We start from the raw sequence: 26,574 nt of genomic DNA on the forward strand, positions 1-26,574 counted from the left end.
AAACTGTAAGTATTTATAATAGATACAAACATTACTATCATGGAATAAAGTGTTCACTGCACATTAAGCAATAAATTCAGCATCAGATACAAATCCAAAGCAGAAACTAATTTCTGTGGTGTGTAGACATTCTACATTTAATTAAATCTGCTCCTTTGTCATTTTCCATTGATCAGACATTGATCATCACTATTCCTATAAAATTTCCCAGAAACCACAATTATGACCTGGTCAAATGTCCAGGACTAGTTTGGCCAAGCTAGTTAATGTCTGCAGGTTTCCACATTTGTATATCTGTGACACCATGAATAATGTAAGGCAAGTTTTGTGCTGCACAGTTAGGTGTGTGACATACCGTATCTTGACGGGACCCTTTCACCACCTCTTGAGTTTCGATAACCTGGCCGTAAAGCCATAAAATATAATCTTTCAACAAGAATAGCAATATAAACTTCAAAGTTTTCTGTCCTGTGAATAAGTGCACCCTAAGAAAAGAGACAAAGGGCACGGTGTTTTATCATGTAAAGGACAGTGCTTGCTGAACTCAGCAAATAGGATGCTTTGCTAAAACATTATCATTGGAATATATCGTCAGTATAGTCAATAAAATGATCAAATGAGAAAGAGCACAGCTGGGCAAATGGCTCCCCACTCGAACGCCTTTAAAATCAAAGATAGTATTTTAGTCTGAGGCAGAAATAGGCTTTCATTGCAAAAGCTCATACAATGCTTGTTCAATTAGATTAGGGAGAAAAACTGTGGGGTTTTCTTAAGCTTTCAAAGATATTAGTACAACATGCAGCAGATTGAGAGGGCTGCTAAGACACAGACTGCTGTGCTGGTAAAAACTTTATGGCATTTTTGATGGTCCACTGGCCCATCAACACAACAACCCACTGGGATTTGTGCTTATGCTTGAGAGTCAGTGCAACGCCGGCTGCATTTAGTTAATAAATTGATTTAAGCAAGACTTTAAATAGGACTTAGTTCATGAATTTAATAATTTCCTTTGAGAAGGATGAATATGAATTTGTTATGAAATCTAACTATTCTGTACCAACATAGTAAACACAGGTAATGAAACCATACATGCGGTACCTTTTTAGCCAGGTCCAACTAAGGAGTATTACTTCTCTGGTTACAGGACTAGTGCCACTGATCTGCATTTGGCAATTTCAGCAATACGTAGGTAACTGTATAAAGTCAGACAGCTCACAGCTTTGCTTATTGCCTTCTAATGACCATGAATTTAAGGCTAGGGCAGTAAACATAAGCTGCTAATGTTAGCAGTACTGCTGCTGGTAAGGTTACAGTGCACACATAGTTAGTATGCATAAATTGAAAGCAGCATGTGCACTCCCACACTCATTTTTATGATACCTCTGTGCATTTCGCAGACCGCAGTGCTGATGCAAGCCATGCAGGCGATACAAGAGCGAGTTTGGTGCTCTGTCCCTTAGCTAAAGCGAGCCGCTATTAGCATAATAGTATACTTCTCCTGGTTAAAATTAAACAAATTTCTTACTGTTGACATTGCACAGAAGTAATGGGGAATTAAAAATGCACAGTGCTACCGTTGATTAAACGAACAAATAGATATCATGATTCAGTTAACATCATTTGTATTCTTCTGTCTAATCCTAATGTAAAACAACTGTTCAACACACCCAAAATGTTTTGGCTGTGGACAGGGTTGCTATTTAATTGCAGCTTTAATTTAATTAAATCAACACTCTTTCAGCTGCTTTCTTTTCAGAGTTAGAGTGTGGCAATACATCACTGAAGCCACAGAGGCCCATAAATGTTCCTAAGAAGTATCCTGCTATATAAATGTCCTGACATGCACATTTTAAACATTCCCAATGCTGGAAGCCGGCCCGTAGTTTTGATGAGAGAGGAAAACAGCGCTGTTTACAGTTTAATAAATGGCACCCTATTTATTTTTCTGTGATAACCTGTGACTAGGTGCATTGACCTACCTGTATGAAGTGTATGTGAAGGTAAATCCTTATAACGACTGCATATTAAAGCCTGGTCATAAACATGGCATGAAGCGAAGGGAAAAATGTGACTGATGGATGTTATTCAAGGACATATCCATGATCATCTAACCATAATGCCCTCAGTACTCCAAATAATCTCTTCTATTAGTGTGGTCATAGCTGGAGCGTGTACAGTCACGGCTCTTTAACTTTGCTATAGTGGTGTAGCTTTCTTCAATCTCCTATAGTGTATGTGACCATTGCCTTGAGCGTGATCTCTGTCTTTGCCGTCCCTTGGTATCAGCAGTCAAAGCTAACAGCAAGAGGTTAAGTAGGTCAGACATGCAACCAGTGAGGCTACAAAGCCCAAGGTCTTTTGTTTTATGCAACACTGTCTTTCCTGAAACCAAACAGATGTTTTATGCTGAGGGAAAGGGGGAATTAATTGATCCAAGCCAGGAGAAGTTTCCCAAATGCTGGCCTGATAATAGGGGACCCGTCATCATTAGGATTGATGGCACCAATTTATTATTAATGATTCGTAAAATGAGATCCAGTAGACCCCATTTTAAATACATTTTCCATTACGGAGGAGCTGACAGGCAACACTGCTGATTTCACTACGAAAGCCTTTCACTGTTTCTCTTTTCTCCCTCTGAGATACAGTATCCATTCTTCGCACGGTGCAATGTCTCACTTTGGTGATGCTTGGATTGTCCCAAATTGAAAGCATTTGTTTTAAAGCCAAGAGGTGAATTTCAAGCCTTGTCATGGCGCCTTGATATTAAGGTGTTTTATTTTGTTTTAAACCACTGGATGCAATGTCATACAGTGCATCCTAACAGATAGTCTCTTTCCCCCGAAATGTCCCCCGCTGGCCTCAAACTCTGCAGCCATCTGCTCTGATATCATATTCTGTCAGTCAAACCGCCTTCATTATAGCAAGTGACACAGTATGAATCTAAATGCTAAAATATTCTGTCTGCTTGTTAAGTCATTTATGTAACCCATGAATCAGAATATCCCAATGTTCCTTTGGTAAACAAAAAAAGAAAGAATATGATAAAAGTACTGATGAAATCAATGTGTAATACAGTAGATGGTGCAGATTAGTTCCTGCACTACAGCGATACAGGAGCATCTGGCTTAAATGTTTGTCTGATAGCATCGATGGGCTTTGCTTGGTAGCAAGAAAGTAATTGCAATCTAAATGGATGCAAAATTAGGGACAGGAAAAAAAACCTTAAACTTGCTGAGACATTGGAGTTGATTTAAATACAGACAGCATTTAAACTGCCTCTGGGGCCACAATAAATTATTACACAGGCTCCCAAACTAGACATCTACCTTCTTACAGTAGATAAAGCTTCCACTCCAAAAATACCATTAGCAACGCCTAGAGTGTGCTTAATAATTGATGACTCCAGCATCCATGATAATTAAGAGTTAAGTGCGCGTGCGTAGGTGTGCGTGTGCACTTTGAGGTCCTGTGGATGTGTGCGGTGATAATCTTAGTTTCTATTTGCGTGTGGGTTGCAATCCTGTTGAATAGGTGGTGATTCCTGTTGAGCTGTGAAAACATCCTGGTGGCTTGCCACTCATCCTCCTTTACACTCATGCTGATGTAAGGGGAGTTCTAGGAAGCCATTACTCCAAATGACTCTCATTTTCTTGGCAACATCTGAGTGCAGTAGAGAGGCTGTCTTTGTGGGCTTAAAGCTGCAATGTATAACTTTTTGAATGTTGCCATTCTCTGCAGCAGCAAGGAGCTTACAGTGGAGATTCTTTTCATATGCAAAATAAACCAAGAAGGTCACACAGAAAGCCAGCTGAACATGTTACACAAACACACGTGTAGTTGTGCGTTTAATAGCTTTAGTACAACACTGTAGCTTTAGTGGCTTTACGGCTAAGCTTAACCCCTTAGAACAGCGGTCCCCAACTCCAGGCCTCGAGGGCCGGTGTCCTGCAGGTTTTTGATCTCACCCTGGGTCTACACACCTGAATCAAATGATTAGTTCATTACAAGGCCTCTGGAGAACTGCAAGACATGTTGAGGAGGTAATTTAGCCATTTGAATCAGCTGTGTTGGATCACGGACACATCTAAAAATTGCAGGACACCGGCCCTCAAGGCCTGGAGTTGGGCCTTAGAACAACATGTGTCCCAGTGAAGGATTCTTAAACGTAATTTTTAAAGAGCAAAAAGTATCTTTGCTGTAACATGACTCTTGCAGTTTGCGTTTCATTGCTCCAGTCACTGTTTACAGGCTGACGTATGTTACTAGCATCTCTTCTTTTACTGAGTGTTATGTTCTCTAATACATGACACGTCATACAAAAGAGAGCCAAAGCCTTGAGAAGCTTAAAAAGGGTTCAGTGTCCACTCCAGGTCAGGAACAAGTTACTACCAGGTGGAGAAATATCTCAGGGTCTTGTTCACAGGTGAGGGGAGTGTGGAGCACGAGATTGACAGCTGGATTGAGGTGGCGTCCACGATGATGCGAATGCTGTACTGATCTGCTGAGCTTAAAAGCGAAGCTGTCAATTTACTGGTCAATCTATGTTCCTACCGTCACCTATGGTCACGAGCTCTCGGTAGTGACTGAAAGAATGAGGCCGTGGATACAAGCGGAGAAAAATGAGTACCCTTAGATCTGTGGCTGGCCTCTCCCTTAGTGATAAGGTGAGGAGTTTGAGAGGGACTCAAAATAGAGCCGCTGCTCCTCCACCTCGAAAGGTGGTTAGAGCATCTGACTAGAATGCCTCCTGGATGCCTTCTGGCTGAGGTATTCCAGGCATGACCTACCGGGAGGAGGCCCTGGGGCAGACCTAAGATTTGCTGGAGAGATTATATCTCTAGCTTAGGAACAAGTCTGTGTCACCCCCCAACCTGAACCCAGGTAAGTGACAGAAATTGGATGGATGGATGGATGGCATAGCAATAAGGTAGACACTGGTGGTGAAGACCCCTCTGATGTCACATTCATCCAGGTGAACCTCCTTATCCAATCACAATTAAAGGAGATGCAAAAGCTAGGTTAATGATGAATGATGTTAATAATGATCGAAGGAAATAGAGTGATCGGAGAGAGAATGTACCTGCACAGAGGTGCGTGTAACACAGAAAGCAAATCACCACTCTCTCAAGTAAAGCCACCTAATTAATGAACTTGTCAATCATCCTGTGCAAGCCATTGTTAATGACTTCCTATGAGTTAATGGCAACACCACCAACACAGTCTACATAAATCTGAATTGTAAATAACTCCTTTGTTACCTGAATATTTGTACAGTTGAGCTTGTAGAGCTGCAGGTTGAAATATTTTACCGTTAACATAATTTCTAATGAATATGGTTTCAAAAATAGGCTGTTTTTACAGTTATTACTATGACATGTGACACTGTACCACAGTCAAAACGTCTGCTCTAATAAAGACCTATTAAAGCATCATTCTGTCCAAATTTTGTAGTCATCCTAATGCCACTTAGCCGTGGTGTCACCTCAGCTAACTGTGTAGGAAGCTGTGTGCACTGCCTGACTTTTTTTGCTTGTAAATCCAGACTAGGCATGTTTTTTTGTTTGTTTTTTTAGCCTAATCGCCGCATCCTCATGTGAGCATTGAGCGGCAATAACCCAACTCCCACTACAGCTAGGCACAGATAAAAACAAATGCTCTGTGCAGTTCTGTGACATCCAGTTGTATTTAAAACATGATGCCCGAATAAAAGACTGATGAATAATACACCGCAGAGTGGGTAGGTATCAGTTCATGTGGACCGTTAAAGATTTCCTGCTTTGTTAGCAGTGCTCAAAGACAAAGAAAGAAGAAGGGGAAAATGCAGGGTCATCTGCAATGACTTAATTATACTGTTTACAGTGTTTAAAGAGAGGAAATCAAATACCTGATAAAATTGATTTTTGCTCTGAGAACTTTCCAGAGTTGTAAAATCCTCCCAGCTGGCGATACAGAGCACTGTGCACTGTGGTTATAGCATCTGATCAGCCTCCAGACTATCTCATATCTGGTACTCAAACCAGCTTTCCTGGGCTATATTTCATCATCAAAATGATGCTACACACCCCCTCCAATGCGAGTCCCCCCTGTGTTTCTAACCAAAGGCTGTTTTCAGCCCAAACACCCAGTACGTAAAAACTGACTCACTGATTGTTAGCAGCATTCCCATTAAACTTAAATCACATAGATGTACATTGTTATTTGCAATGTGTCAGTAAAGATTTTATTCACTGCACCTTTAACTGTAGCTATTTCAGCTTCACAGACCCCCTGCCTCTCACACACATACACACACAAACAAAATATGCCTAAAATGTAACACTTAGGGTTTATGTGAACCTGTTTTGCATACCAAATGAGTGAGGATTATCATATCAAGGCTACTGAGACCGTAGTCAAGTAAGAGCTAGATTGCTGAAAATCAAGTGCCTATCTCAGTGATGAACAATGTCCATCAGTGCTTGGAATTAATTTGCAGATGCTTCTTTGTGCGGGTATCACACACAAACATCGGATTCCCTTGTGTGTAGCTACAAACCAGGAGGCAGAAACAGAGGCGTATGCACGCACATACGCAGTAGTTCAAATGTTTACTTGCACACACAAATGCACATTTTCGCCCCGTCTCCCTGTGAAATGCAAAAAGCAGAGGGAGAGGTTTGCGTCTGTACAATAGCCACCTTCCACTTTTCATTTTGTGTGATTCATTCTGCATTAGTCTGCCTGAAAAATGAAATGCATGAATTCAAAACACACTCAGTGCTGTACCGTGTAATTAGAGTGTATTATGCACTTAACTGCAATTTGAATAATACAATGCAAATCATTTTCCGCTGAGACTTTTAAAGGGAGGATATTTTACTTTTAACTTGCACCCACCAAGACAGAGGCAGAAAATGTGAACGAGGAGGGAAAACGTGTTCCTTCTAAAACCCCATTAGGAGGGACTGGCCTTCCACTTTTGACTCAGCTGTTAGCCTGGTAGCACTTTGTGCACACCACATGATGTGTCAAGCTAATCGCTGCACAGCAGCTGCAACTGTTCGGCAATTGCAAAGCTGACGAAAATATATATCCCGTGTTTCTGACCTCAATTGGCTTTAAGTCTTTAAAGCGAGCTCTCACCTCCTCGAAGCGCTCACCCCTAATCGTAATCTTAAGCGGCGCTTATTTATAAAAGGGACTTCTATTAACTGTCTTGATAAAACTCTTCTTTCAGTTCCGGTTCTGTTACAGTCATGGCAGAAGCCAGACAGTAATCGTCTTTCATAATTCAAGCCTCACAAGTCCTAAATTGAATCTCTAAGATGCATTTATCTTAATGTAATCCAGATTCATTGAATTATATATCTGCTTTCGATTTATTATTTGCACTAAGCAAATAAATCTATCAAGAGTTTTTTTATTTTTATTTTTTTAAAGTGCAGAGGACTTTCAGTGGACTCAGTCATTAAATTACAATGGCAAACTAACATGGTCTACATAAAATACTGTACTATTAAGCACTCAACAAGTAACAAGTGAAAGTAAATCATGTACCAGGGTTCGTGTAGAACTACGTCCTAATAAGAAGGCTGCACTAACTTCAGAGGGATGGAGTATTGGCTGCATTAACTATGACTGTACAGCAGCCGTTTAACTGAGCCATGGAAAAATTGATAGCAATATAAACACATTTTAATGAGTCTGATGATCAGTGGAATTCAGAGCTAATTTGACTGAGTATCACAACAAAACATAGCTCGGGGGAAATGCGAAGCAGACAAGCCAGTGGTAAGAATTAACACATGTATCAGTCTGTTGTTTTGAGGGGTGGATTTCTGAGCTGCTGGTAAATGTATCTTCCCGCGTTTGCACACAAGCACGCTTAATTAGTAGATATTGTAAATAATGTACCTGGATCCAGCTGCGAACATTATATGTAACAAAAGTCCCAGTTTTCATATTTACTTAATAATCCCAACAATCTGCTTTTATTTCCACGATCAGGGTCCAGGGCCAGTGCATGAACCATTTGTCTCTCTGCTATTTACACACTACATCTATCAAATTGCAGATTTTAGGGAATGGGTTGTGTCTGCGTAGAAATTTAATCTATTAGAGACACTGGCATGAGCACAAAACCAAGACAGTGGGAGAGAGAAATATTTTGGTAGGGACTTTGCTTCCATAAAAAGATTAAATCCAGAAGGAGCCAAAGATATTTCATTCTTACAAACCACAGAGTGCTGCATTTATGCCAGCTTATAATCAAAAAACTAAACAGTCCCAAAGAGGTATTGGATGCTATAGTAATGAGGACATATTAGAAAGCGTGACAGTTTCTGACTTACAAAAGAAACTGAACTAATACAGCATGATGGAGCCTGTGCTGCATGTCTCAGTCTATCAAACACATTCTCTAACGTGATGCACACGTTTTTAATGAACCATTACTGGCACACAATGCATACAATAAGATGTTAACCAATTTGCATTCATGCAGTTTGATATCTTAAATCTGCGCTAATCAATATTTTTACATCAGCAGTGGATCTTGTGTAAGAGCTGGCAAACCATCAGACTCATGGCTCTGCACTTTCACTCAGCTTTTTAGAGTATTATTTAGATCATCTTTAAAATTACTGTTATAGTTTGTTTTACAATGTTTCCACCTCATATGTAATACTATGCAGGACTATTCTCAAGCTATCCGGTCGTTAAGTCTGACGTCACTAGCTGTGTCTGGGCCTAAACTCCGCTGCAGGTCCATATATCAAACGATCACTATGGCATTACTGAGAGTTGAAAAACTGTCTAAAGTCTTTCATCTTTAATAAAATGATCAGCGTTCTGCTCTACCAGGTGTAACAATTGAGTTTAACATCCAGGCATCCATGAAAACGGAATTTATGACATTTAACCGAGTTAGAAGTTAGCAGGAAGTTAGCTCGCTAGCTTCTATCTAAATACAATATAGCATGTCCTGACTGCGGGGTTTTGGAAACAAATTAAAACGTACAGCTCTGTTATCACTTCCAACATAAATGAAGACAGAAAACTAAACAGCAGCGACGTTTGTAGGGTTACTGAAGTTTGGATAGCTGGTATATAATGATGTGCTACATGACCGCTAGCGACACAGCTATGTTAGCATAATATAAACAAGCTAACTTTTTTCCACTCAATAAAAGTTAACATGAGTGTTCTCGGTGGTCAGGAACAAATGTAATCGCATGGCAGGATGCTGTAAAAGGACCAAACTTCAGCCAGGAGAACAACTGAGATAATCCATCCACAATATGAGGTTAGTCATTCATATACTGCTGCATGGGCTGGGCTGTAGTTACATCCTAAGGTTTTAAAAACTGAGCTTAAATAAATGATTAGCGGTAATAAAAGACGAGGGAGGTCAACAGTGATCACTGACTGTTTTAGGAGCTTTTTGAGATTAAATAGAAGAAAATAAAAAACATGTTAACAACACAAAAGCCATATTAAACGCAGACTACTTTAGGCCCGGAAGTAGGATTCGTCACGGCATCACTTAATGACCAGATACTTCACCTCATTATATAGTTTTTTCCATGTAGCCAGATGTTTATGTAACGTTTTACAATGGTTCTGATCAATTGTTCTCTAGACTTTCTAAAGGTCTTTCAAAGTTTGTCTGCTTTTTCATTTTCAGTCCAAACCTTGCGCCTGGGCATTTTTAGGGGAATGTTATTTTATGTGTTACTTACCTATGAATCTGATCCATGACTCATTCAAGCATAAAAAGGCACATCACTCACAACTTGGCAAGGAACTAATTTTAAATGGTAGGCAATTTGCTACTAGGAGCCTGTCACAAAAACACATAATTTATTCATATTTCTTTAACAGAAAAGTGCTAACAATAACACAATTTAACAGGAAAAATAACAAGGTGATTCTCAGAGAGCTGTTAGCTGAAAAATTGGCATATGTCAGCATGGTGTTGAGTGTGTCAAAAAATGTGGGAAAACTGGACAAATGGAGGACAAAAGAAGAAGTGTCACGTATGTGAAAGGTATGTGCTTAATGCGGGAAATAAATCCAGCGAAGACTTGGCACAGGACCTGAGAGACGGGTCTGGTCCTAAAGTTCATCTACTGTTTACTGAAGCTTCATCAGAAATGATCGCAGTGGAAGGGAGGTTGTCAAGAAGCCATTACTAAGGCAGAGAAACAGGAAGAAAAGGCTGCACTGAGTTACACAAGAACTAAAATGAAAATCAGTGGCAAGAGGTTTAAAGCAGTAATGAAATTTGACATTTTTGGTTCAAATTGTCACCAATATGTATTAAGGAGACCAGGAGAGACTTACAGCAGTGCCTATAGTGTCTACAGCCAATCACAGTGGAGGCTTTCACATGGTTTAGGGCTGCATTTCAGCCTGTGGTGTAGGATTTTGTCATAAATGATGGAATTATGAACATAGCAAAGTACAATCAGATGTGGTTACCTGGATAGAAAAGCACACAATGAAACACTATCAGTGATGGACTGGCTTCCCCAGAGTCAGAGCCTCAACATTATTGAAGCAGTGTGGGATGATCTTGACAGAGAACTGAACAAAAGGCAGCCAAGATCCAAAGACGAGCTTTGAATGTCCTTCAAGAAGCCTTAAGAACTATTCCTAAAACTACTAAAAGAAATGACAAAAAAAGCTGCCAAAGAGGAAAGCTTCAGTTTGAAACTGAAGAATAAAGATGATTGTACCAAATGCTGACAACTCAGCCTTGTTAGAATTGTACAAACTCTGCTTTTGCCTTTTGTACTGTATTTCTGTGTATGTTTGTGCACGTTTCAATAACTCAATTCCCCCTTTTCTAGCAAAATATGAAGAAATGAAAGGTGACACAAGACTTTTGTGAGCTTCAGAGTAAGTACAAGAAATGATAATCAAATATTTACCACAAAAATCTTTTTCAACCAACAAAGGTCAGCTGACTTTAACTGACACAGCAAAAAGACAAATTGAACTGAATGCCAATATGTTATTTTTGCTTTATGTCTGCTGGAGTGCAAATTAACTATATTTGTTAGCATTTTTACCATATATTTTATCCAAAGATACCGTGTCTGTGTTATGATAACAGCTTGTTCAGCAGACCCATTTAAAAAAAAAAAAAAAAAAAGACAAATCTGTACATCACAGTAGAGGCTCTGTCATGCATCTATATCAGTGATGGGGCATCACAGGGAGTTTGACAAGGTGTGTGGTGGAAAAGGTCACATGCAAAGGGAGATTCACCTGCTTTCCTCTCCACCGAAGCTCCAGTGAAGTCAGTCGCTCAGAGACATTTGGCCAGCTTGATTGGTGGTTTTGATTCTTCCTTCCCTGACACGGAGACAGGAGACACCTGCTCAGCTGAGTAGGGTGAGGAACCAATTACTCTTGTCTGAGGAAAACAGAAGATAGTCTCCTGTCATTCACCAGGATAGACTCTTAGATATGTCAGCTGACTGTGGCCAACAGATGAGGTTTGGCACATCCATATCACACAGTCTTAGGTGCATGTAATGAAGGAGCACTTAGGGTTGCTATTATCCTTTGGATCCACATATTTGTTGTTTTTCTGCAATGACTCAGATTTCCTTGTAAAAAAAAAAAAAAAAAAAAGGTCAGTGCTAAAATTGTGTTTTTGCATTACTGCATTTGAAATGTGGCTCTTTAGTATCTCTTATTATTATTTTTAGCTATGAGGATGACTAAAAGAGTACAAAAGACAGTTATGTTTTTCAGACAGTTTACAGTTTTCTGAAATGTTAAAAGCATGTTTTTTAGACTGTATGGAGTTTATAATTAGAATTTTCTGACGTGTCATCCAGATGAAAGGAATATGGAGATATTTTAATTTAAATTTCCCCAAAAATTGGGATTAGAGGGATGGTATATAAGAGTCACAGTAAGAATAAGTATTACCACAGCTCTTGTGAAAGCTCTGGGAATGAGGCCTGAGAACTCAGAGAACACTTTATTATAATGGTTGCTTCCTGTAAGAGGTACTGGAGTCAAACAGCTTGGCTGGAACAGGGTCAACAACACGAGTGGATGACTCCATTCTGATAATTGCAACACTGATTGCATATTCTGTCATCAAATTTTCAGGTGACAGTCTAGGTGGAGGTTCGTGGAGAGAGAGATCTCAGGGAGTTGCTTCATTCTCATTAGCATCTCTAGCTTCCATTATTACATTTTTTGTCATTTAAAATTGAGCTGTTTCTTTACATTTAGAGAAGAATTTTTCATTGTTTCACTTTAAAGCGAGAGATTTAGGACACAGTTGTAGAAGAAAGGGTTTAACATCTCTTTGCTCTCTTCTCTTTCCCCTCACTCCAGCCAGTCGCAGCAGATGGCCACCATCCCTCTGTCAGAGGTTTGTGCCTGTTTAAAGGGTTTTTTCCTCCCCATTTGCTTGTAGAGGATATTTGAATGATTGGCTTTCCACCCTTAATGTTGGGCTCTTTACCTTACAATGTAAAGTGCCTTTGAGATTGACTACTGTGTTTTGGCACTGAGTGAATAAAATTGAGTGGTTACTGAAAATGTCTGTGAGGATGGCAGAAGCAATATTGTCTTCAGTGATTGATGCAGAGCCAGCTGTATGCGCCAGTTCAGTGTTGAAACCTGCAAGGTCGTGTAAGAGTTAGGCGGAGGAGTATTCACTACATGTGAATGTGCAGCTGTAGCATCATCATCAGGGTCTTTTCACAGAAAGAGAAGTGCTACATCACAGGCACACACACACAAAAAGTATACAAGTAAAAAAGTATAAAAGCCATATTTTCTGTGACCAAGGCAGCTAAAGAAAGCCCATACTGAGGTAGAAATGAAAAATATCCACATAAATCATTATTGAAAACTCTCAAATAACTGATCCATTACTGTTTTTCCATCTACACTTGGGAACTTTAGTACTTCAGGTGTTGGGCTTGGCTGCAAATCAAGAAAAGATCTTGAAACTTGGGATATGTGCTCCTTTTGAGAAATTGTTCTCCTGAGTCAAGACTTTAGAATAAATTATTGCTTCATTGTACAGCAGCAACTGGTAATGTGGGCTAATTTTGTTTCTGTTTGTGTTGTTTTTAGCCCCCACCGGAAAAGAAAAAAGTCATAATAGAAAAAAAAATTGTAGAGAAGCTAGCCAAGTGTTAACAACAACTCAGAATGCCACTGCAGCCATCTTTTCTACTCATGCTTGTATTTTTTTTACCCGTTTTCTGTGCATCAAAGATAACCTCTTCATGATGAAATCCGCTGTCAATCCCTTTACTGTGTAAGCGACTTTTCTACTAGTCAGCATAGTACGTACACGTAGGGTCATTGCTTCGTGTGATGTGCCATATGCAAGTGTGTCTATAGCCTCCAGGTTGGTTGAATTCCCATAATCCTTTCTATGTAGCCAAAGCGTTATGCAAATGGACACAAATGCATGACTATAAATTCAGCTTTACATAACCTTGGAAGAAAATTATGCAACAGCCTTCCACTTTACATGATTCTATGTACATTTACTTCAAACTATTCAGGCACATCGCTTTCTATTGAGTGCTGATTAACAGTTTTAGTTCATTACTCTTCAATTTAATCCGATTCTATTTATATAGCACCAAAGCACAGCTACAGTTGCCTCAAGGTGCCACAAGGTTACATATTGTAAGGTAAAAACCCTACAATATTAAAGCGAAAACTCCAACAATCAGATGGTATCCTATGAGAATGCACTCTATGACAGTGGAAAGGAAAAACTCTCTTTTAACTGGAAGAAACCTCTGGCAAAACCAAGCTCAGGGAGGGGTGTCCATCTGCCACGACTAGTGGTATGTGATACTGCATATTTTGGTATCGATCCGATATCAAGTAAATACGGGCCAGTATCACTGATACCGATACTTTTCAATAAATAAGATGGATGCATTATTGAATTGCTAAATCTCAATTAATTTTTATGACCTTAAGTGTTTTTTGTGATGTTTCCTTTTTTATTATTAAATAGTTAAAGCCCAGGACATAATTAATTAATTAATAATAAATTTTTATTAATTAAAATGCTTTAGAAAATTCTTAAATAAAAGGTGCATTCAAACCAGTAAACTAATGAAAACAAACAAGTACTGTTGAGAAACTATAATACAAAAATTACAATAAAATTTCTCAACAACAGAAAGAACAACTGGTGAAAATATAAATAATATGTAAACAACTTAACAACCCCCAAAGCATCTAAGTCACGTCTAAGTCACGTCTAAGTCACGTCTAAGTCATGTCTAAGTCACGTCTAAGTCACGTCACGTGACGGCGCAACATCTAAACACAAGAAGGGGAAGCAAAGTGTGCCTGCTCTGCGCTGACACAGGATCGGCGAGTCCGGCGACCTGGCGAAACCACAGCATTGCAAACAAGAGCAGAACCTAAAGTAAAGAATCGATCTCACCGGGCTGCTATCGATCCGATACCGATGCAGACTTGGTATCGATACAATCGATATTTGGATCGATCCGCCCACCACTAGCCATGACCAGTTAGGGGTGGCACACATGGGAGAGAGAGCCAGTTTAATAACTAATGATTAAATGCAGTAGAGGTGTATAAATACATGGAGAGTGAAAAACAGATGAGTGAAGAAAAAACGCTACATGGGAAGACCAAAACGGCCTATACCTATCGCAAGGAAGATTCAAAGTCGCCTATTCCACCCCTGACTATATGCTTTATAGGAAAGCAAATAGCAAATAGGAAAGTTTAAAGCCTAATCTTAAGAGTAGAGAATGTTTGTCTTCCAAATCCAAACTGGGAGCTGGTTCCACAGAAGAGGAGCCTGAATGCTGAAGTCTCGGCCTCCGATTCTACTTTTAAATTTCCTAAGAGCCACAAGTAAACCTTCAGAGAAAGAAGTTATATTATATCCAATACCTTGAATGTGAGAATAAGGATTTAAAGTTTAAATTTAATTTAACAGGGAGCCAATAAAGGGAAGCCAATATGGGAAAAATATGCTTTCTTTTTCTAGTCCCGGTCAGCACTCTTGCTGCAGTATTTTGGATCAACTGAAGGCTTTTCAGGGAGATTTTATGACATCCTGATAATAACGAATTGCATGAACTAGTTTGTCACTTTGACAGAGGATGTTTCTAATGTAGCAACATTGTGCAAAGTAAGTCCTAAATATTTGTTTAACGTCGATGTAGAAGGACATATCCTGATAAAAAAAAAATAACTTCAAGATTCTTCAAAGGCCACTGAAAGACAGACACCATGTTTCTAACATTTTAGATACACCCACAGGTTTTGTTTAAATTTGGAAGCAGGGAATCAGAGGTCATCCATGCCTCAGCTGGCCTCATCAGCTACTTTTGATTACATTGATTACTAGAGCGACAGTTATTTTCCAGCAAAGTTCCTGATATTTAAGAACGTGAAGATACATTAAACTCAACAAATTCCATCATTAAACATCTAAATAAATAAAAAAAACAACCTATCATTACACCAAGCTCAAATAACCAAACCATTAAAATTCTGCTGGCACATTAATGCACGACTAAAAATAATTATCCTCTATTATTACACTCTTAAAAAGGGGCAACTTTATAAAAGCATGACCTTGTCACCTCCGTGGATATGTCTATGTTTAACAAATGTAGCACTCTTTGCTGCCAATACTCTAGCAGCTCTAATTAAATTCCAATTGAAATTATAAATGTAGGACCTGTTACAAGGTGCTACTTTGCCGCTAAATATCTTAACTGTCCTCACAAAGTACAGAGTGTGGTGGGAGGGGAAAAAAAATTCCCTCAGAAAACACGGATCAGTTCCCGAACCACAGTCTTTAAGAGGCTGCACGCAGAGCAGTCCTAGAAAATTGCACTTCTGTTTTGTTTTCATTTTATGACCCAGCTGTTGCTTGATGGCAGCGGAACATATGTCATGTGGAATTGATGGAAGTGCAAATTTCTGTGCAATCGGAGCTTTGAATTACGAGCAAAATGTTTTGCATCAATATTGGCAGCTGTGTAATCTTTTACAAAGTGAACCCTTGAAGGCTTTTTTTTTTCAGCAGAGACATTCTGCCAAAGTAAGAAAAGTGCAGTTTACTAATAGTTTACTATAACACTTTGCTATGTGTCCCATAGTAAGGCCTTGACAGCATCACAGTGAGCCAGCATCGGCAATAGTGGTAAACTGAAACCGGAGGAGCTAAATGGAGTTCAATCATTCGAAAATAAATTAAATTGTTTGCATTTGTGCCTCCGTGGAAAAGGAAAAACATTGCGTGCGTCAGGTGTCCAACCAAGCATATAAAAAGCTATAAATTTTAAAGATTAAAAAGTAATTTTGTCTAGTCTTCTAGCTGATATGGATCTGGTTTCGTATCATACCTTTACATTGTGTTATGTTTTATTCTTTAAGTGTGAACTGACCAGGCAAAACACATAAATAAAACACGCACACGTAATAATCCTAATCTATCATCCAAATGCAGCGAGGGCCACTGAAATGCCTCGGTGGGCCTCTTGTTAGCTGTTTACTCTGTCGCACAATAGCTTTAATTTCACTGTGTTTAGGAATACCTGCTGCTCAAGTTACTTCTTCCTGTCTCGCCTAACCCCTCTGTGACTTGTGACCCATCTAAATCACTTTTCAGTGTAAAGAGTGTGTCATTAGATGTTTAATTTAAAACCACATTACACTTTACAGCACCCCAGTGAGCTTTAACACTGACTAACAAATATCCTATTGAGTATAAAGTAATAAATACATGATTAAACAGATGTCCCATCTCAGTTATTATTTCAAAGAAATAGCTGGATCCCTGGACTTGCAGGATTTGAATTAAAGCGCATAGTAAGAGCTGCATAGTCTGCATAGACTCTGTAAATTGGAACAATGGGGTACTCAGTGTGAAATTAACAGTTAAGAACAAAATAAAATAAAAGTTAAGTGTATAAGAAGTATATTAGCTATTGTGGCTCACTATCTTTTTATATTCATGGGAAGGGACTGAGTAGATAACATGCAAACTGTGCAATTAAAACTGGCCCGTGGGTAAAAAGAAATATAGGTCAGACAATGAGAGGAATGATGACAAGAAAGCTGTTGATTTTCTGCCTCTGGTGAAGGGATTGATAGGCAATAAAACTTTCTATCTTCCAAAAGAGCTCATTCATGATGCCCGAAGCCAATACCAACACTGCCACATGACCAAGTGCTTTAAACAGAAGAGCCACTATTTGTATCGTTATTAATTCATTCAACCTTGATTTAATTTCGAAAACACATAAAGGTAGAGGCCTACAGCGCTACAGCCCCATGCCCGTTGAGAAGATTGTTTGGCATGAAACAAAGAGACTTTGATGACATAATGATCCCCAACTCCACCCCCCACCCCCCCCACACACACACAGTGCAAGGACCCTATCCAACCCCAGAGACATAAATTCCTGAGAAACACTGGCAGCAAATAAGCTGGGAATTCACTGGAAGTGGCTGGCGCAGGTAGAAATGAGACTTTGAGGGAAAAAAATTTTCTCTCACTTCGAACCTGTGGCCAAGAAGCTTACACCTGCAGTGCTGACATACATCAAGGAGGTGAAGCACTTCTGGGACAAATCCTGTAGGCACCAGGTATCCATCAAAGGGCTGGAGACAGCCATCCGTACCAATTTCATTCAAAAATAATGCTATTTAAATTATGGAATACTGGTGTGAAGTGAGTTTCTGTCTCCCTTTTTCTTTTTTAATGTGTAAAATGAACTTACTGTGCAAGTAAAAGTACTCCTGTTAATTCTGGTTTTACGGATTAATCAGTATGAAGGAGTATTTGAAAAAAAAAATCAGCTTTTTTTCCATATGGCCTTTGAAAGCAGAGAAAAATCAGTGAACCCATATATAAAAGCAGCACACTGTCTCTCTTTCTTCTTATTGTGCTAGTTTATCGTGATCCTGAAGATCTGAAAGAATCCCTGCTAATGCTCTGCAATAATGGACACCAATTATATAGGCGACAAATGCTAAAAATGTACCGAACGCGTCCTACACACCTCTCTCCCCTCACTAAATGACACGTCTGATGATATTCAGTAAACATTGTTTCAGTAGTAGTTTGAAGCAAGCTCTTTATTGCACGCAGGGAAACATGTCTGCAAAATTTGAATTTCAAAATAGCATCCTTTGAAGATGGGAGAAAAAAATCCTCTTATGTTTGAAAGAAAAACTAGATATGTCCCAGTGGGGACTGTGTGGTGCAGCAGAGCTATTTCCTGGTCAGACAGCAACACTGGGTCAAACAGGTACACTTATAATAAGCTGTAAAAGTGGATAATAATTGCAGTGTTGTGAAAGGGCATGTTATGATGCGCGCCAATTGAAGTGATGAATGCCGGAGATTGAAGATCCCGGCGTTATCATGTGACTGGGAGGCTGAAGACTTCTTGATCTGATTGCACTCTTGTCTAATGGAGCTAGTTTCAGATGCAGTATGCTCCAAATGAAAACAAGATTAAAGCGCTGATAGAGTTTTACAGCTGGGCATAGACCCTTTTTTCCTTCTCCTCAGCCACGAGTGTAGATGCTTCAGAAGGTAAAGAGCTCTCTGGAGGAAAAGGGGTCATTTTATGTGTACTTCTCTCCGTGTGTTTGCTTTGCTTGTGAGATGAGAAACTCAAGAAGAAAGCGAACAAGGGTTGTTTGGTTTTTTGTGGGTGTATTACTGATGGCAATGCTGCCAAATTTCCCCTTACGAGCTTTGCACGGCTGTAGAGCTGAGCTCTGTCAGCTTCAAAGATAACGAAAACCTAATTTCCGGTATAAAAATGCCATATCTAAATTAAAAGGTAACACTTTTCGACTCGGATAGAAAAAGAAAGTCTAAAGTGAAAATGAAAGATTCAAGTTTCCAAATTACATGTCTGCCGATACAATAGCCATTTAATGACATGTTCAGGATTACTAAACTACATTGTGATTTATAATAGACTCACTTTTTCGCCCCCTTCGCTGTGAGAAAAGGCTCACTCCTGACCTGAGATGTTCTAAGAAAGATTTAGAGCCAGCAGAGAAACAGTGCATGAGAGAACATAATAATTAGTAGCTCAAATGTCACCGTCACCAAGGAGCAACCAATTTAGCATGCCGACATCATGTCTCAGCCTTGGGACAGAGGCGGAACGAGAGGGAGAGATGATATTCGAGTATCATCCTCAGCAATGTAGACAGAAACAATCGCAGACAAAAACAGTTTCTGGAGGGGGATGTGACCCCCTGTACATCCCCTCCCCTGAGAGGCTCCCCAGCCTCTCTGCATCCCAGAGGGCTGCCATGTGTAGGCTTAGCCTCTCCTCTGGGTATACAAGGGCCCCTCCTGCTGCTGTACAAATACACATCCGCTGGAGAATCTCTGCTCTGCTCTGCAGCAATCAGCCCATGGCCCATTTACAGTCAAAGCGCACACGAGCAATGATTCTTTTACAATAAAAAACCCCCACTAAAAGTTTGACAATCCGATGCTATCTGTGCATTCCCGTAGCAGCTTGTCGTGTTTCTCCACTAGACGTGGGTCACCTGTTTTGAAGCGAGAACTTAATGTCGACGTGTGCGCCATGTGGCCTGCGAGCAGAGGAGGGTTGTGGAGTGCTATCTACCGGCACAGCTCAGCAGAATAAACTGCACTCAGTGTTCCACGCCGAGCCCTCGTGATTAGATTCTCTAAGGGCTTCGACAAAGATAACACTTGTGACGCTAATCCAGTGCATCGTGGGATATGTTCTGTGTGTTTGTTTGGGATAGGAGGAGGAGGGGGCGGCGGCAGCAGCGGTGGGAGCGGTGGTGGGGGTGGGGGGTGCACCTTGCCTGGTGAGCATGTAATGTTGTTGTCAAGGCCACAGACACCTCCTCAGAGCACAGAGAAGATGAAGGCTGACGCTTCTCTCCCGCCATTTCTAAGCAGATTACTTCTCCTCTTTATTGAACGCTTCCTGCTCGCTTGCCGAGCCCCCACCTATACACGAGCGCAAATAGAAAGTCATGTTAAATTCATCCAAAAGGTTAAAATGCCACAGTCTGTATTAAATGGAAACCTGTTCTGCGACCGCAGCTGAATCCTGTGGAGGCACTTTGGGACATTAAGCCTGATCTTGCCGAGACCCTGGCGTTATCACACTGCCTCGCGTTTGGGCTATCGCAGTAACCTTCTTTATCGCGTTAATCGGCTATGCCCATGAAGAGCAGCACCCTCTATTCACTTCACATATTAAGCAGGAACAGCATAAGACCTGCAGGGATGGCTCCTATCTTTTTGTTACAAAAAAAAAAGAAAGGCGTAGCTTTTTGCACACGGGAATACAATCTTTCAGTCAAAAGCCTCTTGCTTGTTTGCTGGGCAAACAGATAAGCGTATAGATTTTCCCTGTGAGAGGCCACAAAGCAAGATATTTGTATAACATAATGCTGCAATGAATGCAAATTCTTTTCCAGAGATGCTTTTAAAGCTGCCTAACCCAGTCAGCTACCTATTTTATATATATTTGTGTTGTTCTCTTTCTACTTACAATCATCATCTCCGTTTCTTTTGTGAATAACGGCGTGAGACAGTAGCGCTTGTCAGCACACATTCAAAGAGAAATGCAAATTCAGTCCAAGTGCTGACACCAGTTGTACAAAGAGTCTGCTACAGCATGCTTCGTGATCAGAGTGATCATTAGTCTGTACTGGCTGCATGCGACTGGTTAGTTAGCCTGGCTTTTACACCTGCACCTCACCTGCCTGAACAGGTGAACAATCGGCAACGGTGCGTTAAAATGACCACACACAGAAGAAAGTAAAAGTCAAGCACAGCGTGGAAGATGGTTCACACACTCCTCTCAGTAGTCTCGCACACTGCCAACTGTGCAATTGTCCCTCAGTGCGAGACTGTGTGACCACAATTAGACACTTTTTTTGGCAACAGTGGTATTCATCTTCAAGCGCAGTGAAGACCTTCCCTAGAATGCAGAACTTTTGATAACATCACTCTGAGAATCTTCATTTATTAATTAAACGGCTGCTCAATTGTTTGAATTCATTGTTTACTCAGGTGTGACTTTTTGACTGACTGTATATTGCCAAAGAGATGTAAAGTGAACTCGTGCATGCTCCAGCGATTGAGGCGACCACGGCTGGTACATCCACACTCCACATCTTTGTGCCGGGGGCCCTAAGGCAGCAGTGTTAGCCCCAAATTGACAAAGCAACTAGATGTGACAGGGGGAGTCATAAAATTTCATTTTGTGAGATCCGTGTTTTCCCCTTCTCGCCCATCCCTCAGCACTTCAAAAATTAGATCATTGCTCAGTTTAAAGGGATATGATTTATTACTAGGTTTACGTTAGCCTCTCATTGAGTTAAGATGGAAGAGGACAAACCGGGGAGCCTCTGGGGACGGAGGCATGCAGATTTGATGTGGTCGTAGCTGCTGCACAAGCACTGTAATTTCTGTCTTGTCTTTGACAAATACACGTCTTTATGAGTCTGCGGCTGTGAGATGCATTATCCATGTTGATGTTTTTATCAGAGTAATTCCAGGTAAATTGTGGCTTTTGGGTCCGACACTTTGCTTTTTTTTTTCCAAGATGAGGTGATGACTGCAGCAGAGCCGTAATGAAAGCACTGTGCATCATTTTTTAGAGACATTGAAATACTCACCAATGGCATCAGATGTGTTCACAGTCTGGATAATGGTCATGTGATACGCAGTTGTGCATGCATTCATTACAATGAAATAATTGTTGGTTTCCAGGGAACAGCTTATAAAACCCACAGTGGCTTTGCAGGGATTCACAGCTTCCCCCCCTACTTCTGTCTGGGCACTGTGGCTCCTAGGGCCCAGCTTTTGATTGCATGAGAGAGACAGCCCTCTAGCAAAGATGAAATATATCAATGGTACTCCATCTCCCTCCCATCCCTAATTTCTTGGGTGCTACAGTGGAGTATAGATTGCGGGAGCGGCTCTGTGAAGCATGAAGCCCTGGCTGAATACTAGGTCAGCTAACAATCTGAGACCACGGGGATACAGTGGCCTGAGTTTCATATTGGTACACGCCTACTGTCCGGCAAACTGAGATGAGATACGCTGTAATTGAAAACACTGAACTGAAGCCTTTTGTGACTCAGAACTGCTCCTAAAAACGGACTCCCACACTGTTTTCTCATTCGTTCGCATTTCATTTTGCAAACATGTTTTTGAACAGGAAGCTGCACTTCAACTAAAAATAAAAAAAGGTCGGTGGTGCATGTCTTTGCATTGCTTAAACATCTCATGATATGAAAGGGCAAGACCTCCTGCCTTCAGTGATGAACTGTGGCGTAGTCTGATCATGTAAATAGTATGCTCTTTATGCAAATCCTCATCCAGTTAATAGCTTCTGATTGCTGTGCTATTACTGATTGTTGGTGTTTAACATGATGGCAGTAAAACACTAAAGCATTCTATTTATTTTCCACCACAAGCACCTCTGAACACATGCAAGGCAAGTGCATTTTGTAACATTAATATCACAGGCCTTAATAAAAAAGAATAATGGGATGAATATGGCGTCCACACGCATGCTTGGCTGTGAGACAGAGAACAAAGCCATTTCCCTTTGCGGTAGGATTCTCCATGGCTGTGAGCATGCATGAGAGGGATGAAGTAACATTTGGCTGCTCAATTAATTTTAAAGGTTTTTACACTATTAAGCACAATTTGTCCTGCGGCTAATACATCCTCTCCTCTGTCTTTCTTTTCTCTCTTTGATATTTTTTTGTGCACTGGCAGAATTCCTGTATTTTAATCTTGTATATTAAAAATGCTGGTTGTGAGAGTCATACCATTTGTATGTCGGGTCCATTTGTATCAGAGCAAAACTTACATTTTCCTGTAACTTCTATGTTGTGGCTGGAAGCACTCCCAATCCTGCTGCAAACACAGCAGCTCCCCTTCATCGTGAAAATGATCATAAGTGTAATAAAGCAAAATCTGAGTGTAAACATTTGGAAACGTTAAAGCAATCAAACTGCACTGTTTCTCCAGCTTTTCATAAATATTAGATGTTTGAGACCAATACAGATTTTTAATATCTGATAACAGCTAGCTAGCTAGCTGTCACCGCTACGTTAGCATCCGCGAAGGTGGCTAACACAGCCAGGGTAAGTTAATTAGTAAACTATGTGACAGCATTACAGGGTCATCATCTGTTAAGCAACGCATCAAGGGTAAGAGCCTACAAAACTACTACTTGTGATGATGATATACATCCACCGTTCGCTTTGTTAGGTACACACTACTGCCTTAATTCTTCTTGCCACAGATACAAGGTGCTGCAAACTTTTCTCAGAGATTGGTCCATACTGACATGATAGCGTCACGCACTTGCTGCAGATTTGTCTGTTGCACATCCATGTTGTGAATTTCGTGTTCCCCCACATCCCAGAGGTGTGCTATTGGATTGAGATTTGGTGACTGTGGATGACATTTGAGTTGTCATCGTCATGTTCAAGAAACTACTTTGATTCGACATGGTGAGCTATCCTGCTGGAAGTAGCCATCAGAAGATGGGTACACTGTGGTCTTAAAGGGATGGAAGTGTTCAACAACAATACTCAGGTAGGCTACGGTGTCTAAATGATGCTCAAGTAGTAGTAAAGGGCTCATAGTGTGCCAAAAAAAGATCCAAAATATCCCCCATTACTCCACCAGCAGCAGCCTGTACAGCTGATATTAAGCAAGATGGCTCCACGCTTTCAGAGATGCTCTTCTGCACACTTTGGTTGTAACAAGTAGGTATTTGAGTCACTGTTGCCTTCCTATCAGCTAGAAGCAGTCGACCCATTGTCCTCTGACATCAGCAGGGTGTTTTCAGAGAAATGCTGCTCATTGGATGTTTTTCATTTTTTAGGCCACTCTCTGTAGAGAGTTTTTTGAGGGAAAATGCCAGCAGAAATACTTCCATACCAGATCTGGCACCAACAATCATGCCACATTCTTAAATCATCTTCCCCATTCTGATGCTCAATTTGAACTTCAGCAGGTTTACTTGACCATGTTTATATGCCTAAATGCACTGAAACGATTAGCTAATCAGATATTTGTGTTAATAATCAGTCACACAGGTATATAATATATAATTTAATATAGATTCCATTCATCTTCAACTGTCTCGTAAAGAGAAACTCAAAATGTGACCATTTGCATGACCTCAAACTCAATATGGTACTTACTGTGGACCATTGCAGGGCTGTGTTTGTGTGTTATCCATGTAGATAACACACAAACACACGCACACACAGATGCCTTAATCTATTAGAGATGAATGTCATTTTTGATTATATTTCTTCTTTTAAGTAGTCAAACAAAAGAGAAATAACAGATTTTAAAGAAAGGACAGACAACTTGGTGAACAAACGGAAAAAAATGAAAGCTATTTTCTAAAGAAGCTGTATCCAAAAGTATTAAATATTCAGAAAACACTTTGGAGATTTGCACAAGTAGGGTATGTTTTTCAATACTTTTGGCAACACAAATGAACTTTCACATTCATTGTAATGGGCTTACAATTAAAATGTCGTAATAAGGCAGAAGTAGGAAAAGTAGGAAAGTTCATTTCTCAAAACTCACAGTTGATTAAATATTTTTAAGATAACTTAACATAAAAAAATATCCTAAGACTGAGCAAGGGTAGTTAAAGTTTCATTTCCAGTCCAATTTGTTTTTAGGCTTTAATTCTTGTTGGCCTGTGTTAGACAACACAGGGAAAAGAAGAAATAAAGGTTTTAGTCAAGTATCACCCATGTTACACTATATTCAGTGACCTGCCAGGTCAACAAGCTTTAGTGTAATTTTACAGTAGATGTGAAGATAGAAGCTTTTTTTTTCCCCATTCACAGGCTGTGAAGGAAGATGTTATTTTTATTTTAGCTTCTGCTGCTGCAGTGTAGCTCCCCAGTGAGGAGCAAACTCCGTTTCCCTCAAAGCAAGAGGAAAAATGAGTCATGACCGTGTTAATGAATGTCACAGAGCAGTGATAAAACATGTGGTAAAAGCCCTACAATCCTTCAGCAGAATAGAATGACCATGGTTTAGGTTAATTACCATAGTTTCTATTAGTGCCAGTGTCATGCTTGTCTGGTAAATGTTCCCTAAATTGCAATTAAAATGACCAAATGTGCTACTAAGTTACAAGAAGTCAGACAGTAACCGGCCAGAATCTGATTTTGTGACTGGGAGAATTAAAGTGCAACTTTTAGAACCCCCCCGCCAAAAAGGAAAAAAATATATATGTATATATTTAAAAATGTTTTAAAAATAAAAGAATCAACATGCCATTTAAAACTGGATTAAAAATAAAAAAACATCTTCAGGAGTTCTCTCGTGAGCTATAGCAAAAGGTTTTCTACTGTTTAATTTATATGTGTCATTTAGTACGATGCACAATGCCCCAATTACACTTTAATTCATGTTTGCACTGTAGAAATGATACACTGTTCTTTAAAAAAATGATGATGATAAAGAAAAGGATGTAATAATGAATAGTTATGTCAGATTTAAATCGGAATATCTCCTTCCACACCTCGAGGCTGTGCTCAGAAAGGGATTTACAGTAAGAACCTAATATGACTTCTTTAGGATAATACAGTGTATGAACAGAGGAAGTAAGTTTAGTTTTACTGCTGTCTCCTTGATAAATGTCAAATACTTTTTTTGCATAACGTGCCTTTGAGTATTTTGAACTGATAAACCCTCGTCTATGTTATTACTGTGAATCACGTCACACTGAAAACACTGAGAGTAGAATAAATTAAAGATATCCAAGGGATACATCTAGTTTGGCTTATTTAAAACTAACACAAAAATTGATGTGCCAACAAAAAAAATTTAATGAATAGTAAAAAAAGTAAAAAACAATGAAATCCTTGACTGTTCATGGGGAAAGTACAGGAAAGTCAACTTTTGTTGTGGGAATGAATATATATATATATATATATATACACACATAAAAAAAAAACACCCAGCACGCCCCTGCGGGCGGTTTATCCTTCAAGCTCGGGTCCTCTACCAGAGGCCTGGGAGCTTGAGGGTCCTGCGCAGTATCTTAGCTGTTCCCAGGACTGCGCTCTTCTGGACAGAGATCTCCGATGTTTTCCCGGGATCTGCTGGAGCCACTCGCCTAGCTTGGGAGTCACCGCACCTAGTGCTCCGATTACCACGGGGACCACCGTTACCTTCACCCTCCACATCCTCTCGAGCTCTTCTCTGAGCCCTTGGTATTTCTCCAGCTTCTCGTGTTCCTTCTTCCTGATATTGCTGTCATTCGGAACCGCTACATCGATCACTACGGCCGTCTTCTTCTGTTTGTCTACCACCACTATGTCCGGTTGGTTAGCCACCACCATTTTGTCCGTCTGTATCTGGAAGTCCCACAGGATCTTAGCTCGGTCATTCTCCACCACCCTTGGGGGCATCTCCCATTTTGACCTCGGGACTTCCAGGTTATACTCGGCACAGATGTTCCTGTACACTATGCCGGCCACTTGGTTATGGCGTTCCATGTATGCCTT

The sequence above is a fragment of the Haplochromis burtoni genome, unplaced genomic scaffold (assembly GCF_018398535.1).
Source record: "Haplochromis burtoni strain Fernald_Lab_line unplaced genomic scaffold, NCSU_Asbu1 Contig_19, whole genome shotgun sequence".
Lineage (NCBI taxonomy): Eukaryota > Metazoa > Chordata > Actinopteri > Cichliformes > Cichlidae > Haplochromis > Haplochromis burtoni.